Here is a 14,691-nt window from a genome sequence, read left to right as displayed (position 1 = left end):
GCAGGTTCGGCCTGCCGCCTCGGAAACCTCCCCTGCAAAACACGGTTGTCGTCAGAAAAACTCAAATACGTGAGAATGGAATCCTTCTCAAGGGAATGAGGCTCCGGTCTCTGTCACCTGGGAGGCCGGGATTAACCCTGGGTAATCAGCCGTAATGGCCACCAAGGTATTGTCCTTGCTTAGCTGGTGGAACACCCCGTCAATAAGCTCCACCGATATGTCCGGATCCTCTTCGGAGTCCGGATCGAGGGACCGTTCTAGATCCTCGGGCTGTGGAGGACGGTTGTTTATATCCTTTACCTCCTGACACAGTTCCTGTGTTGAAGTCGTTAGACTACATATTTAATCATGGGAATATAAAAACGGGCAAGCACAATTGTCAACTTACCCAACTTGGAGGGTTGTACATAGTAAATCCGCCCTGCGGGTTGACGCGGAGGAATTCCTCCTCTTCTCCCTTGAACAAAGAGGATAAGATCTTTACTAGAGCGGCAGCTGAGGCTGGCCTCTTACAACCGTAACGGGTGGCGTCATCCTCCCCGTTAAAATCCCACATGGGGTGGCCTCTATATTGAAGTGGCTGCACCCCCCGCATAATGCATGCGGCCATGACTCCAATCATCGTTAGTCCGGAATGAGCAAATAGTCTTATCCGGCCAATCAGGTAAAGGACGTCTCTATCGCTTTCTCGCTGAGAGCTCCGCGGACGCCAGCTCAAGCGTTTCTTTAATGGAGCACTGTTGAACTCATGGAAACCGACCCGGATAGGGTCCCGTAGTGGGACATCATCTATATAAAACCATTCCGAAGGCCAGTCCTCGGACGCCTTCTTTGGGGTTCCGGATAGGTATTCGGTCCCGACGATGTGCCACACTTCGGCTCCGCCCACTTGATATATAGACCCCTCTTAAGAATAGGGCACCAGGCAGAATATCCTCTTCCACAGCGCGAAATGAGCCTCAACACCCAAAAATAGCTTGCAAAGGGCGACGAAGCCCGCGATATGCAATATAGAGGCGGGCGTGAGATTGTGCAGCTGGAGGCCGTAGAACTCCATAAGCCCACGGAGAAATGGATAAATTGGAAATCCCAGTCCCCTTATTAGATAAGGGACGAGGCACACCCGCTCTCCTTTAGAGGGATTGGGGGTGCTCTCCGCTTGTTTTCCACCATTATAGGTGGCGAGTCTGGCTCGGACCGGGAACATATAAGCCTGAGGGAGAAATCCCTTAGCCTGAAGCGACACTCTCGCTGTGTGGGATGGAGCAACTCTCCCAGTCTCCGGGTTTAGGACTCGAAGGGAGAGAGGAGGAGCTGCGACGGCTGGCCATGTTGGAATGGACCTTTGCTGGAGGCGCTCTGATGATTACTCGCGGAGAGGAGAAGGTGTGGTTTGGATCTGAATCCCCATCCCGTTAAATAGGCGGCTCGTTTATGCGGCTAGGGGTGTGGATGTAAAAACACCCCGGCTTTTCGCATTCGTTTGACACGTGGAAGACGACTATTATTGGGCGTGGAAGCCAAGGAGCGCTACATTACAAAAATCGGACATTATTCCTACAGGTACACAGAATTTGGAGAAGAACCCGCCTTGTAATGCCGAAGACAATCTACGCGCCAGACTCGTCGTCATTGAAGCCTGGTTCGAGGGCTACTGAGGGAGTCCTGGATTAGGGGGTGTTCGAATAGCCAGACAATACCTTCGACCAGACTCCAGGACTATGAAGATACAAGATTGAAGACTTCGTCCCGTGTCCGGATGGGATTTTCCTTGGTGTGGAAGGCAAGCTTGCCGATGCGGATATTCAAGATCTCCTACCATTGTAACCGACTCTGTGTAACCCTAACCCTATCTGGTGTCTATATAAACCGGAGGGTTCTAGTCCGTAGGACAACTACATCATACAACAATCATACCATAGGCTAGCTTCTAGGGTTTAGCCTCCTTGATCTTGTGGTAGATCTACTCTTGTACTACCCATATCATCAATATTAATCAAGCAGGAGTAGGGTTTTACCTCCATCGAGAGGGCCCGAACCTAGGTAAAAACATCGTGTCCCTTGTCTCCTGTTACCATCCGGCCTAGACGCATAGTTCGGGACCCCCTACCCGAGATCCACCGGTTTTGACACCGACAAAGACTCTACATTTTATATTTCAGTGATCCAAGATCACATTGAGTCCATAGGAAAAGCCAATACTATTAAGAAGGGATGAGGTGTTGTTTAATGAGCCTTTTGCTTCATGTGCTTAGTGATATGCTCCAAAATCCTCAACTACCTTTCCATATACACGTATGACTCAAAACCTAAAGTCAAACTCGACCCCACCAATTCTATCTATCCGGAGCCACCGAGTTTCACATGTCATAGCCACTGCCACAAACCCTAGCAAATCGGTTTCACCGATAGGGATCTCGGTCTCACCGAGATGGGATTGCAATTTCTCTATTTCCCTTTGTAACGTTTCGGTCCAACCGTAGTGAGCGATCGGTCCCACCGAGATTGCAATGTAAACTCACTGTTTCCTTTTTGTAACATTTCGGTCCCACCGAAAAGAGCGAATCGGTCCCACCGAGTTTACCTGACCAACTCTCTGGTTAGCTTATTACCAAAATTGGTCTCACCGAGTTTGTGTAATCGGTCACACTGAGATTATGTTATGCCCTAACCCTAACCATATCGGTCCTACCGAGTTGCATCTCAGTCCCATCGAAAATCCTAACGGTCACTAGGTTTGCTGAATCGGTCCGACCGAGTTTAACGATTCGGTCCCACCGAGTTTAGCAGATTGTGTGTAACGGTTAGATTTTGTGTGGAGGCTATATATACCCCTCCACCCACTCTTCATTTGAGAGAGAGCCATCAGAACATATCTTCACTTCCAATACACATTTTCTGAGAGAGAACCACCTACACTTGTGTTGAGCTCAAGATATTCCATTCCAACCATATGAATCTTGATTTCTAGCCTTCCCCAAGTTGCTTTCCACTCAATTCTTCTTTCCACCAAATCCAAATCCTGTGAGAGAGAGTTGAGTGTTGGGGAGACTATCATTTGAAGCACAAGAGCAAGGAGTTCATCATCAACACACCATTTGTTACTTCTTGGAGAGTGGTGCCTCCTAGATTGGCTAGGTGTCACTTGGGAGCATCCGACAAGATTGTGGAGTTCAACCAAGGAGTTTGTAAGGGCAAGGAGATCGCCTACTTCGTGAAGATCTACCGCTAGTGAGGCAAGTCCTTCGTGGGCGACGACCGTGATTGAATAGACAAGGTTGCTTCTTCGTGGACCCTTTGTGGTGGAGCCCTCCGTGGACTCGCGCAACCGTTACCCTCCCTGGGTTGAAGTCTCCATCAACGTGGATGTACGATAGCACCACCTATCGGAACCATGCCAAAAACATCTGTGTCTCCAATTGCGTTTGAATCGTCTAAACCCTTCCCTTTACATTCTTGCAAGTTGCATGCTTTACTTTCCGCTGCTCATATACTCTTTTCCATGCTTGCTTGAATCGTGTGAGATTGCTTGACTTGTGCTAAGATAGCTAAAATCTGCCAAGAACTAAAATTGGGAAAAGGATAGATTTTTATTTGGTCAAGTAGTCTAATCACCCCCCTCTAGACATACTTCCGATCCTACATTGAGGCGCCCCAGCTTCTGTCTCAGCGGTTCAAATCGGCAATTTTTCTCCAACATGAGGACTGCAGAGCCGGCATCCATCTTGTTAGATGAATGTATTATCTCCTTGACCCGGCGCACCCAATGAGTGGTAGATTCACTTTCCTATTGCTTACAATTAGTTAAGTCCACAATTGACATGGACTGCTTGCAGGTGTCTTTGAAGTTCTGAATGAACCGGGCCTTTAATTCCGCCCATGAGCCGATGGAATTAGGCGGCAGGCCCTTTAACCAAGTCCGGGCTATTCCATCCAACATCATGGCGAAGTACTTAGCCATTGCCACGTCACTGACCTCCAACAGTTCCATGGCCATCTCATAGATTTCAATCCACGCCCTGGGCTGTAAGTCGGCCGTATAATTTGGCACCATTCGGGGTCCCTTGAAGTCCTTGGGCAGACGCACATTACGCAAAGCCGACATTAAACAAGGAACACCGCCGGTTCTAGTGGCCACTCCTGCCTCAACAGAAGTTGTTGGATAGTCTGGGAAGGTTTGATGAGCCACCTGCTGAGCCGCTAGTTGAGCCGCCCGCTCGTCCTCTTGATGTATCCTGTCCTGCACCGGATTATAACCGTCGGGCTGGTTATGGCGCTGGGCGTTGCTTGACAAAGCTTCTGACTCCATGTGCCTGCTGTAACTCGGGCTCCGGCTTGGGCGAGGAGTTGAATGAATCCTGTCCCGACTATAGGAATAAGCCTCTTGTTGAGCCAGAGCCGTTTGGACGAGTTCTATGATCCTTCGCGTCTCCACCGCTGTTGGATCGTCACAGTCCACTGGGAGAGCCACCAAACGTGTCGATGCTGCGATCAGGTTCTCCATGGGGTTAGAAAAGTGACCCGGTGGTGTTGGTACGTAGCGGGGCGGGGCCATATTCCCATGAGGAGGTGCCATCACCCGAGGTTGAACCGGTCCCCCTGCTCCGGATGTCACGAATTGATTTGCTTCTGACGGGTTACTAGGGCCGGCTCCGGGTGTAGCGAAAAGGTTCTGAGGATCATAAACCGGAGGCAAACGGGATTGAGTTTTCTGGTGTCTCCTCCCCATCACCTTGTTGGATGCGTTCAGGCTCATCGTAAGCTAGAAAGCCTCTGACTGGAGCTATTGAGCCCATGCATCCAAAGCCGCCCGTTCTGTGGCCAACCTGGTGTCCTCAGCTGCTAAGGCCTCCTTGGCCCAAGCTATTTCCTCACGCACCTGTGCCACCTCTACATCATGCTCATCTTGACTTGCAGGAATAACTGTGGCGGTTAACAGGGCCGTCAGCTTATCCATGAGATCAATCAGCACCTGAGTCGGCGGGCGCACAGGGCCTCCTACCCCGGCCGCTCCTGTCCCGGACGTTATTGTTGCCGCAGCTGTAGAGTTTTGGCCAGGTTGAGTACCAGCCATGAAGACCCCTACCCAACTTGGCGGCTCAAAGGGGTCCGGAATACTGCTGCCATCGGAACAGCCCACAAGCCTGCCATCTTGCAGTTGATACAACGAATCCGTCTCACCAGTGGACGAATCACCATCGTAGTGGACGGCCGTCTCACCGCCGTCTGTGGATCCTTCAGAAAGTTCTCCTCCATGGATGCAACCCACGAAGGCACGCTTCACGACGGGTTGAGCTCGGGCGGGACTCGCATGCTGAGCCGTCTCGACGAGGTCGGTGCAGTTGTCCGGCTTAGGGCCCGGCTCACCAATCCGGCCGATGAAGACGTGGATTCCGCCGAAGGGAACCCGGTACCCGTACTCAATTGAGCCGGCGTCGCGGCCCCAGCCTTCGTCATCGATGTAGATCTTGCTGTGACGACTCTTGGTCATCCGTCCCACAGCGTATCCCTTGAGCCCTTCGAAGTTGCCCTTCAAGAACTCAAATCCACTGTGCGCTGGCCCCACGGGGGCGCCAACTATCGCGGAATTGTCACGGCAGATGTCCTCTTGCAAGGACTTAGTCGTGGAGCCATCGCAACTAGGAAGCTTAAAGGGGTTAACGGGACAAGGGACACGAGAGAGGTTTTATACTAGTTCGGCCCTTTACGATGAAGGTAAAAGCCTACGTCTAGTTGGGTTGGTATTGCTAGGGTTTCGATGACCAGGGAGCGAGATACGCTATGCCTGGCTCTTGATTTGATGTTACTTTCCCTAAGCCGCCAGCGGGTCGTCCCCTTATATACGTGGGTTGACGCCCTGCGGCCTACAGAGTCCTGGCCGGCTTATAAACATTATGTGGCTCGGTGACTAGTTAATTCTCCCTTATAATACAAGTCATGCCATTACGGTGGTTTGCCACTACGGGGCTTAAGTCGCCTGTGGGATTTAGACCCTTTATTGAACCGCCATCTTCATGCTTGATCTTGGGCTTCATATGATGAATCATGTTTGCGTAACCTGGCCCCTCCTGGGCGTCTTACACAAATAGTTATATCCCCAACACGCTCCAAGAAAAACACATATCATGTGGTGAATAAAAATATAGCTCCAAGTAAAGTTACCGATGGAAGTAGACGAAAGAGGGGATGCCTTCCGGAGCATCCCCAAGCTTTGGCTTTTTGGTGTCCGTAGATTATCTTTTGGGTGCCATGGGCATCCCCAAGCTTAGTATCTTTCCACTCCTTGTTCCATAATCCATCAAAATCTTTCACCCAAAACTTGAAAAGTTCACAACACAAAACTCATCAGAAATCTCGTGAGCTCCGTTAGCGAAAGAAAACAAAAGACCACTTCAAGGTACTGTAATGAACTCATTCTATATTTATACTTGTGTTAAACGTACTGTATTCCAAATTCTCTATGGATTATAAACTATTTTACTAGCCATAGATTCATCAAAATAAGCAAACAACACACGAAAAACAGAATCTGTTGAAAACAGAACAGTCTGTAGTAATCTGTAACTAACGCAAACTTCTGGAACTCCAAAAAATTAGCCAAAATAGGAAGACCTAGGTAATTTGTTTATTAATCAGCAGCATTTGGAATCACTATTTTATCACGTTCTTTTCATTTTTAACAATTGTTTTTGTGAACAGAAAGTTTCTGGAAATTACAGCAAGATCAAATAACTTTCATCCAAGAAGATCCTACAGGTTTAACTTGGCACAAACACTAATTAAAACCTAAAAACACATCTAACCAGAGGCTAGAACAAAACTTTATTCCTAAACAGAAGCAAAAGAAAAAAACTAAAAATAAAATTGGGTTGCCTCTCAGCTAGGCATAAAAGCAAGGATAGAGCTTGGTATTGCCATCTTTGGTTTTAGGGAAGAAGAGAGCAAACTTTCTATCTATGGAATTAACCTTTCTATTTTGACAAAGTACATGGCCATTAATGGTAGAAGAAAGATTAAGTATGCTGCAGAAATTGGCATCAAAGCTAGCTTTTATCTCTTTGATAGATTCGTTTTGGTATGAAAGCAAAAGAGATGTTATTTCAACTTTCTCGTTAATGGGATGCCCAAATATAGTTTTCAACTTTTCATAGGTATCTATGGGGTCCCCTTCAAGAAAACCCTCTTCAAAAATAGAATCCAAGACTTTTTTGAACGAAGAGGGCAATGATACATCTCCAACGTATCTATAATTTTTGATTGCTCCATGCTATTGTTGGGTAACGTAGTGATTTCAAAAAATTTCCTACGCACACGCAAGATCATGGTGATGCATAGCAACGAGGGGGAGAGTCTGATCTACGTACCCTTGTAGATCGCAACGGAAGCGTTGACACAACGTAGAGGAAGTAGTCGTACGTCTTCTTCCCGATCCGACCGATCCAAGCACCATTACTCCGGCACCTCCGAGTTCTTAGCACACGTACAGCTCGATGACGATCCCCGGGCTCCGATCCAGCAAAGCTTCGGGGAGGAGTTCCGTCAGCACGACGGCGTGGTGACGATCTTGATGTATTACCGACGCAGGGCTTCGCCTAAGCACTACAACAATATGATCGAGGTGGAATATGGTGGCAGGGGGCACCGCACACGGCTAAGGAACGATCTCAATGATCAACTTGTGTGTCTAGAGGTGCCCCCTGCCTCCGTATATAAAGGATCCAAGGGGAGGGGCTGGCCGGCCAAGGTGGGAGGCGCAGGAGGAGTCCTACTCCTACCGGGAGTAGGACTCCCCCCTCCAATCCTATTCCAACTAGGACTCCAAGGGGGAAAGAGAGAGAGAGGTGGTTGGCCACCTCTCCTAGTCCTAATAGGACTAGGGGAGGGGGGGGGGGAGGCGCGCAGCCCTCCATGGCAGCCCCTTTCACCTTTCCACTAAGGCCCATGTAGGCCCATTTGGCTCCCGGGGGGTTCCGGTAACCCTCCCGGTAATCCGGTAAAATCCCGATTTCACTCGGAACACTTCCGATGTCCAAACATAGGCTTCCAATATATCAATCTTTATGTCTCAACCATTTTGAGACTCCTCGTCATGTCCGTGATCACATCCGGGACTCCGAACAACCTTCGTTACATCAAAATGCATAAACTCATAATAACTGTCATCGTAACGTTAAGCGTGCGGACCCTACGGTTCGAGAACAATGTAGACATGACCGAGACACGTCTCCGGTCAATAACCAATAGCGGGACCTGGATGCCCATATTGGCTCCTACATATTCTACGAAGATCTTTATTGGTCAGACCGCATAACAACATACGTTGTTCCCTTTGTCATCGGTATGTTACTTGCTCGAGATTCGATCGTCGGTATCCAATACCTAGTTCAATCTCGTTACTGGCAAGTCTCTTTACTCGTTCCGTAATACATCATCTCACAACTAACATCTTAGTTATAATGCTTGCAAGGCTTATGTGATGTGTATTACCGAGAGGGCCCAGAGATACCTCTCCGACAATCGGAGTGACAAACCCTAATCTCGAAATACGCCAACCCAACATCTACCATTGGAGACACCTGTAGTACTCCTTTATAATCACCCAGTTACGTTGTGACGTTTGGTAGTACCCCAAGTGTTCCTCCGGTAAACGGGAGTTGCATAATCTCATAGTTATAGGAACATGTATAAGTCATGAAGAAAGCAATAGCAACATACTAAACGATCGGGTGCTAAGCTAATGGAATGGGTCATGTCAATCAGATCATTCAACTAATGATGTGACCTCGTTAATCAAATAACAACTCTTTGTCCATGGTTAGGAAACATAACCATCTTTGATTAACGAGCTAGTCAAATAGAGGCATACTAGTGACACTCTGTTTGTCTATGTATTCACACATGTATTATGTTTCCGGTTAATACAATTCTAGCATGAATAATAAACATTTATCATGATATAAGGAAATAAATAATAACTTTATTATTGCCTCTAGGGCATATTTCCTTCAGTCTCCCACTTGCACTAGAGTCAATAATCTAGTTCACATCGCCATGTGATTTAACAGCAATAGTTCACATCACCATGTGATTAACACCCATAGTTCACATCGTCATGTGACCAACACTCAAAGGTTTTACTAGAGTCAGTAATCTAGTTCACATATCTATGTGATTAACACCCAAAGAGTACTAAGGTGTGATCATGTTTTGCTTGTGAGATAATTTTAGTCAATGGGTCTGTCACATTCAGATCCGTAAGTATTTTGCAAATTTCTATGTCAACAATGCTCTGCATGGAGCTACTCTAGCCAATTGCTCCCACTTTCAATATGTATCCAGATTGAGACTTAGAGTCATCTAGATTAGTGTCAAAACTTGAATCGGCGTAACCGTTTACGACGAACCTTTTGTCACGTCCATAATCGAGAAACATATCCTTATTTCACTAAGGATAATTCTGACCGCTGTCCAGTGCTCTACTCCTAGATCACTATTGTACTCCCTTGCCAAATCAGTGCAGGGTATACAATAGATCTGGTATACAGCATGACATACTTTATAGAACCTATGGCCAAGGCATAGGGGATGCCGTTCATTCTCTTTCTATCTTCTGTCGTGGTCGGGCTTTTGAGTCTTACTCAACTTCACACCTTGTAATACAGGCAAGAACTCTTTCTCTGACTGCTCCATTTTGAACTACTTCAAAATCTTGTCAAGGTATGTATTTATTGAAAAAACTTATCAAGCATCTTGATCTATCTCTATAGATCTTGATGCTCAATATGTAAGCAGCTTCACCGAAGTCTTTCTTTGAAAAACTCCTTTCAAACACTCCTTTATGCTTTACAGAATAATTCTACATTATTTCCGATCAACAATATGTCATTCACATATACTTTATCAGAAATGATGTAGTGCTCCCACTCACTTTCTTGTAAATACAGGCTTCACCGCAAGTCTGTATAAAACTATGTGCTTTGATCACACTATCAAAGCGTTTATTCCAACTCCGAGATGCTTGCACCAGTCCATAAATGGATCGCTGGAGTTTGCACACTTTGTTAGCTCCCTTTGGATCGACAAAACCTTCTGGTTGCATCATATACAACTCTTCTTCCAGAAATCCATTCAGGAATGCAGTTTTGACATCCATCTGCCATATTTCATAATCATAAAATGCGGCAATTGCTAACATGATTCTGACGGACTTAAGCATCGCTACGGGTGAGAAGGTCTCATCGTAGTCAACCCCTTGAACTTGTCGAAAACCTTTTGCAACAAGTCGAGCTTTATAGACAGTAATATTACCGTCGGCGTCAGTCTTTTTCTTGAAGATCCATTTATACTCAATTGCTTGCCGATCATCGGGCAAGTCAACCAAAGTCCATACTTTGTTCTCATACATGGATCCCATCTCAGATTTCATGGCCTCAAGCCACTTTGCGGAATCTGGGCTCACCATCGCTTCTTCATAGTTCGTAGGTTCATCATGATCTAGTAGCATGACTTCCAGAATTGGATTACCGTACCACTCTGGTGCGGATCTCACTCTGGTTGATCTACGTGGTTCTGTAAGTGCATCTAGTGCCACCCCTAGTTGGTTTTGGAGTATTGACGACAAACCTAGTTGAGGGACTAATGTGTTTGTGAGAATTGCAGGATAACACAGGTAGAAGTCCCTCATTGATTCGGTTTAGCTACCAGAGATGACCCCAAAAATGTACGAAGACATTGAAGGCAATGGTGGTTCATGAAGACATTCATGTCGAAGACAATGACATATGAAGACTCCCCATGAAGCCTTTGGAACTCGAAGACTTAGATCCTTCGTAGTTTTACTTTATCCATGTTGTGTCATAGGAACCACCGTACTGTTAAGTGGGGTGCAAGAGAACCAGTCAGGATGACTGAAGTGATGCCTAATTCAAATCCTATGTCTTCGAGTGAAGACAATGAGAGAAAATCTTGTCCAGAGTCAGACAAGTCAGCTTTACTTGCAGCCCAAGTAAAGTTGCCGTGAGAGTTCAAAATCTGACCGTTAGTACACGTGTCAGTTCCTTAGTGACCCAGGGTCATTTTGGACAAATCAGGTCAGGGTTGCCAAGCGGCTATAAATAGTCCACCCCTACAACCATAAACGGTTGGCTGCTCAGATTTCAGTGCACGGCTTTTGTCGTTTGAGAGCAACCCACCTCGAAGCCTTTGAGAGAAAATCCTTAGTGGGAGAAAAGCCCTAACCACCCAGAGCTAGAGTAATTGGGCATCACTTAAGTCTTCTTGTCTGAGTGATCTGAAGACTTATTACACTTGAGGACTGTGCATCCTCCAGACGGTTAGGCATCGCGTTCTGAGCATCCAAGAGGAATTGTGGATTGCCGGTGAACAAAGTCTGTGAAGGTTTGGGAGTCTACCTTGAAGACTTACCAGAGTGATTGGGCGGGGTCTGTGTGACCTTAGCTCAAGGAGAAAACGGTGAGGACTGGGTGTCCTGAGCTGCGTGTTCAGGACTGGGTGTTCGGGACTGTGTGTCCTTTGGTTTAAATACCTAGCCGCTCCAACCAGACGTACAGTTGTCACAGCAACTGGAACTGGTCCAACATATCATTGTCTTCAACGTGTCACTGGTTTCATCTTCACCTCCCTTTACTTACCAGTACACATTGTGAAGCTATTGCATGCTTGCTTTATCTTCTGTCTTCACAACCTGACTGTATGATCTGTTTGGCCTCATAACTTCTTCCAACCTGATCCTCATTACACTGAAGCTATTTGTCTGTGTGCTTTCACTGTATTGTATATTTGACTATGGCTTGCATTGTGTAATCTACCTTCCGCTGCATAGTGATAGGCTTGTTCACTCTGTTTGTCTTCATAACTTCCACGTTTTGAAGACTTTCATAAAAATCGCCTATTCACCCCCCCTCTAGTCGATATAACGCACTTTCAATTGGTATCAGAGCAAGGTGCTCCCTTGTTCTGTGTGATTCGGTTTAACCACCTGGAGTTTTAGCTATGTCGACTGCAGGGATAATTATAGTCTCCGCTGCGTGCCCCGTCTTCGATGGAACTGAGTATCCCTACTGGAAGAATAAGATGCGCATGCATATTGAAGCCATTGACGTCGACCTATGGTATGTCGTCGAAAACGGCGTTCCCAAGGCTGGAGAAGGTGTCACTGCGGCTGATGTCAAGAAGTTCACTCAACTGGACTCCACTGCCAAGAATATTATCTGTGGTCATCTGACCAAGGGACAGTACGGCCGTGTGAGTGCCTTGAAGACATCCAAGCTGGTATGGGACTGGCTCTCCAAGGTCAATGAAGGCATCTCAACCCAGAGAGATCAGAGAATCAGTGTTCTTCGCAATCTCTTCAACTGCTTCAAGCGAAATGACAATGAGAATGTCCAGCACACATTTGACCGGCTCACTGACATCACGAATGAGCTTCAAGCCCTCGGCGCCACTGAGATCACCAAACATGAAATCGTCAAGACGCTGCTAAGATCACTTGACAGTTCATTTGGCATCCTAGCCCTGATGATTCAAGAACGTCCAGACTTCAAGACACTCGATCCGTCTGACATACTTGAGAGGCTCAACACACATGAGTTTCAGCTTTCTGAGAAAAGAGATATCTACGGTCCAAACTATGGGCGAACTCGTGCCTTGAAGGCAAAAGCTGTGTCATCATCTGAAGAAGAATCTGACAGCAGTTTTGATGATCCTGAAGACATTGGAAGGGAACTTGCAATGCTAGTGAAGAAGTTCCAGAAATTCACCAAGAAGAAAGGCTTCAGAAAGTCTTCACGATCAAGCTCAAGGAATGATGAAGCTTCTGCGCATGACTACAAGAGGAAAACTTGTCACAAATGCAAGAAAACTGGACACTTCATCTCTGAATGCCCACAGTGGGACAATGAGAACAGAAAGAAGAAGAAGAGCAAGGAATATGACTCTGACGATAAGAAGATGAAGAAATACTCAAAGTCTTCGTCCAAGTCTTCCTCAAAGTCTTCATTACACAAGAAGAGTTCATCTGGCAAGGCTCGTGCGTTTGTTGGCAAGGAAATGGATTCAGAGGAGGAGTCCGCTTCTGAGGAGGCAGAGGTGGAGTCTGAGGAGGAGTCTGATTCAGGCATTGCAAGTTTGGCTACAGCCTATGTCGCCAAGTCCATCTTCAACACTGAAGACAATGACTCCATCACCATCACCGATGCAAATGACAAGGACGACTCTACTCCCACCTACTGCTTCATGGCACGTGGTGCCAAGGTAAACACACGCACTACTCACTATCGAACATCTAGTGACGATGACTCTGATTGTGATTCAAAACCCAGTTACAAAACACTTGCTAAAATTGCAACTGAACAACAAAAGGCCATGGAACATATTCAAAAACTGTTAGACAAAAGCGATGATCTGTTGGGTGCTGAAATGACTCGTTCTGAATCCTTAATTGAAGACATAAAAAATCTTCAAGTTAAGTATCAGGAACTCGAAGACCGTCTTGAGACTCTCTCAACTACTCATGAAAAGCTTTCCTATGATTATCTTCAGAAGAAGCAAGATCTTGAGAAGTTGAGAGCGGATCATGAAGATCTTCAAAAGGAAAACGAGTCACTTCAAGCCGAACAGATCAGTTCTGCTCAGGAAGGATTTGAACCACCATGCCTTAAATGCATTGAGCGTGATAATGCTATTTCTGTTGCTGAATGTTCCACTGCTACTGTTGTTGCAATATCTTCAACTGTTGAAGTGGTAACTAACCCCTCTGCTGAGGATACCACTGCTATTGCTGATGAAAATGCTAGGTTGAAGACATTGCTTGAAACAGGGATGTACAAAAGTCTCAAAGGACATCAGACACTATGTGATGTCCTCAAGAAGCAGATTCTGAACCGAAACCCTAGCAAAGAGGGTGTTGGGTTCGTGAGGAAAATTAATGCAGATGGCTCTTACTGGAAACTTGAGCAGTACCCCAAAACCACATGGGTTGCTGCAAAGGAATCCTCATCAGATCCATCCAATCTATCTGGCTTCACTTGTGCTAATCCAATTATCATTGATGAATCCTTTGATGCAAACTATAAACTGTTTAGGAATCAGAATGGTGAAGTATTTGCCAGGTACATTGGTACTAACTGCAGGAATGGACCGCCTATGAAGAAGATCTGGGTTCCAAAAACGTGTCTTGAGAATCTTCCTGTGAATGTCCTCATGACACCTCACATGAAGAAGACAAACCTCAGACCAAAGGCTTCATATGGTCCAAAGGCTTCATACAGGCAGAGGACTCATCTGAGTCACACTAACACAAATGTTTTGCAGGGAAACCATGCTCAGGCATATGAGAGCGGTTCCTCAAACCGTCATTCTCATATGACCAAAAACTATTCTGCCTATTCTTATGAGTACTATTGCCCACCTGCTAGACTGTTTGCTAGGGCTCCAAAGCCAAAATTCTCAGATGCTGCACTTAGACTTATTGCTTCTAAGCCACCCTTGAAGATGTGGGTGGTTAAGAAAGCTTAACTCTCTTTTGCAGGGAAAGGTCTCCAGCACAAAACCAAAATCTTCTGATGCTATTGCTGGGGACCTCAGAAATCTTGTGGGGCACAAGATCAAATGCCCGAATGGCATCACTATGTATTTCGTACCTGAATCGCATGCTACTCTCCCTACTTGTCC

This window comes from Triticum aestivum, chromosome 2A, assembly GCF_018294505.1.
Source record: "Triticum aestivum cultivar Chinese Spring chromosome 2A, IWGSC CS RefSeq v2.1, whole genome shotgun sequence".
Lineage (NCBI taxonomy): Eukaryota > Viridiplantae > Streptophyta > Magnoliopsida > Poales > Poaceae > Triticum > Triticum aestivum.
The sequence above is the reverse complement of the archived record's forward strand: the minus strand, read 5'-3'. Positions refer to the sequence as shown.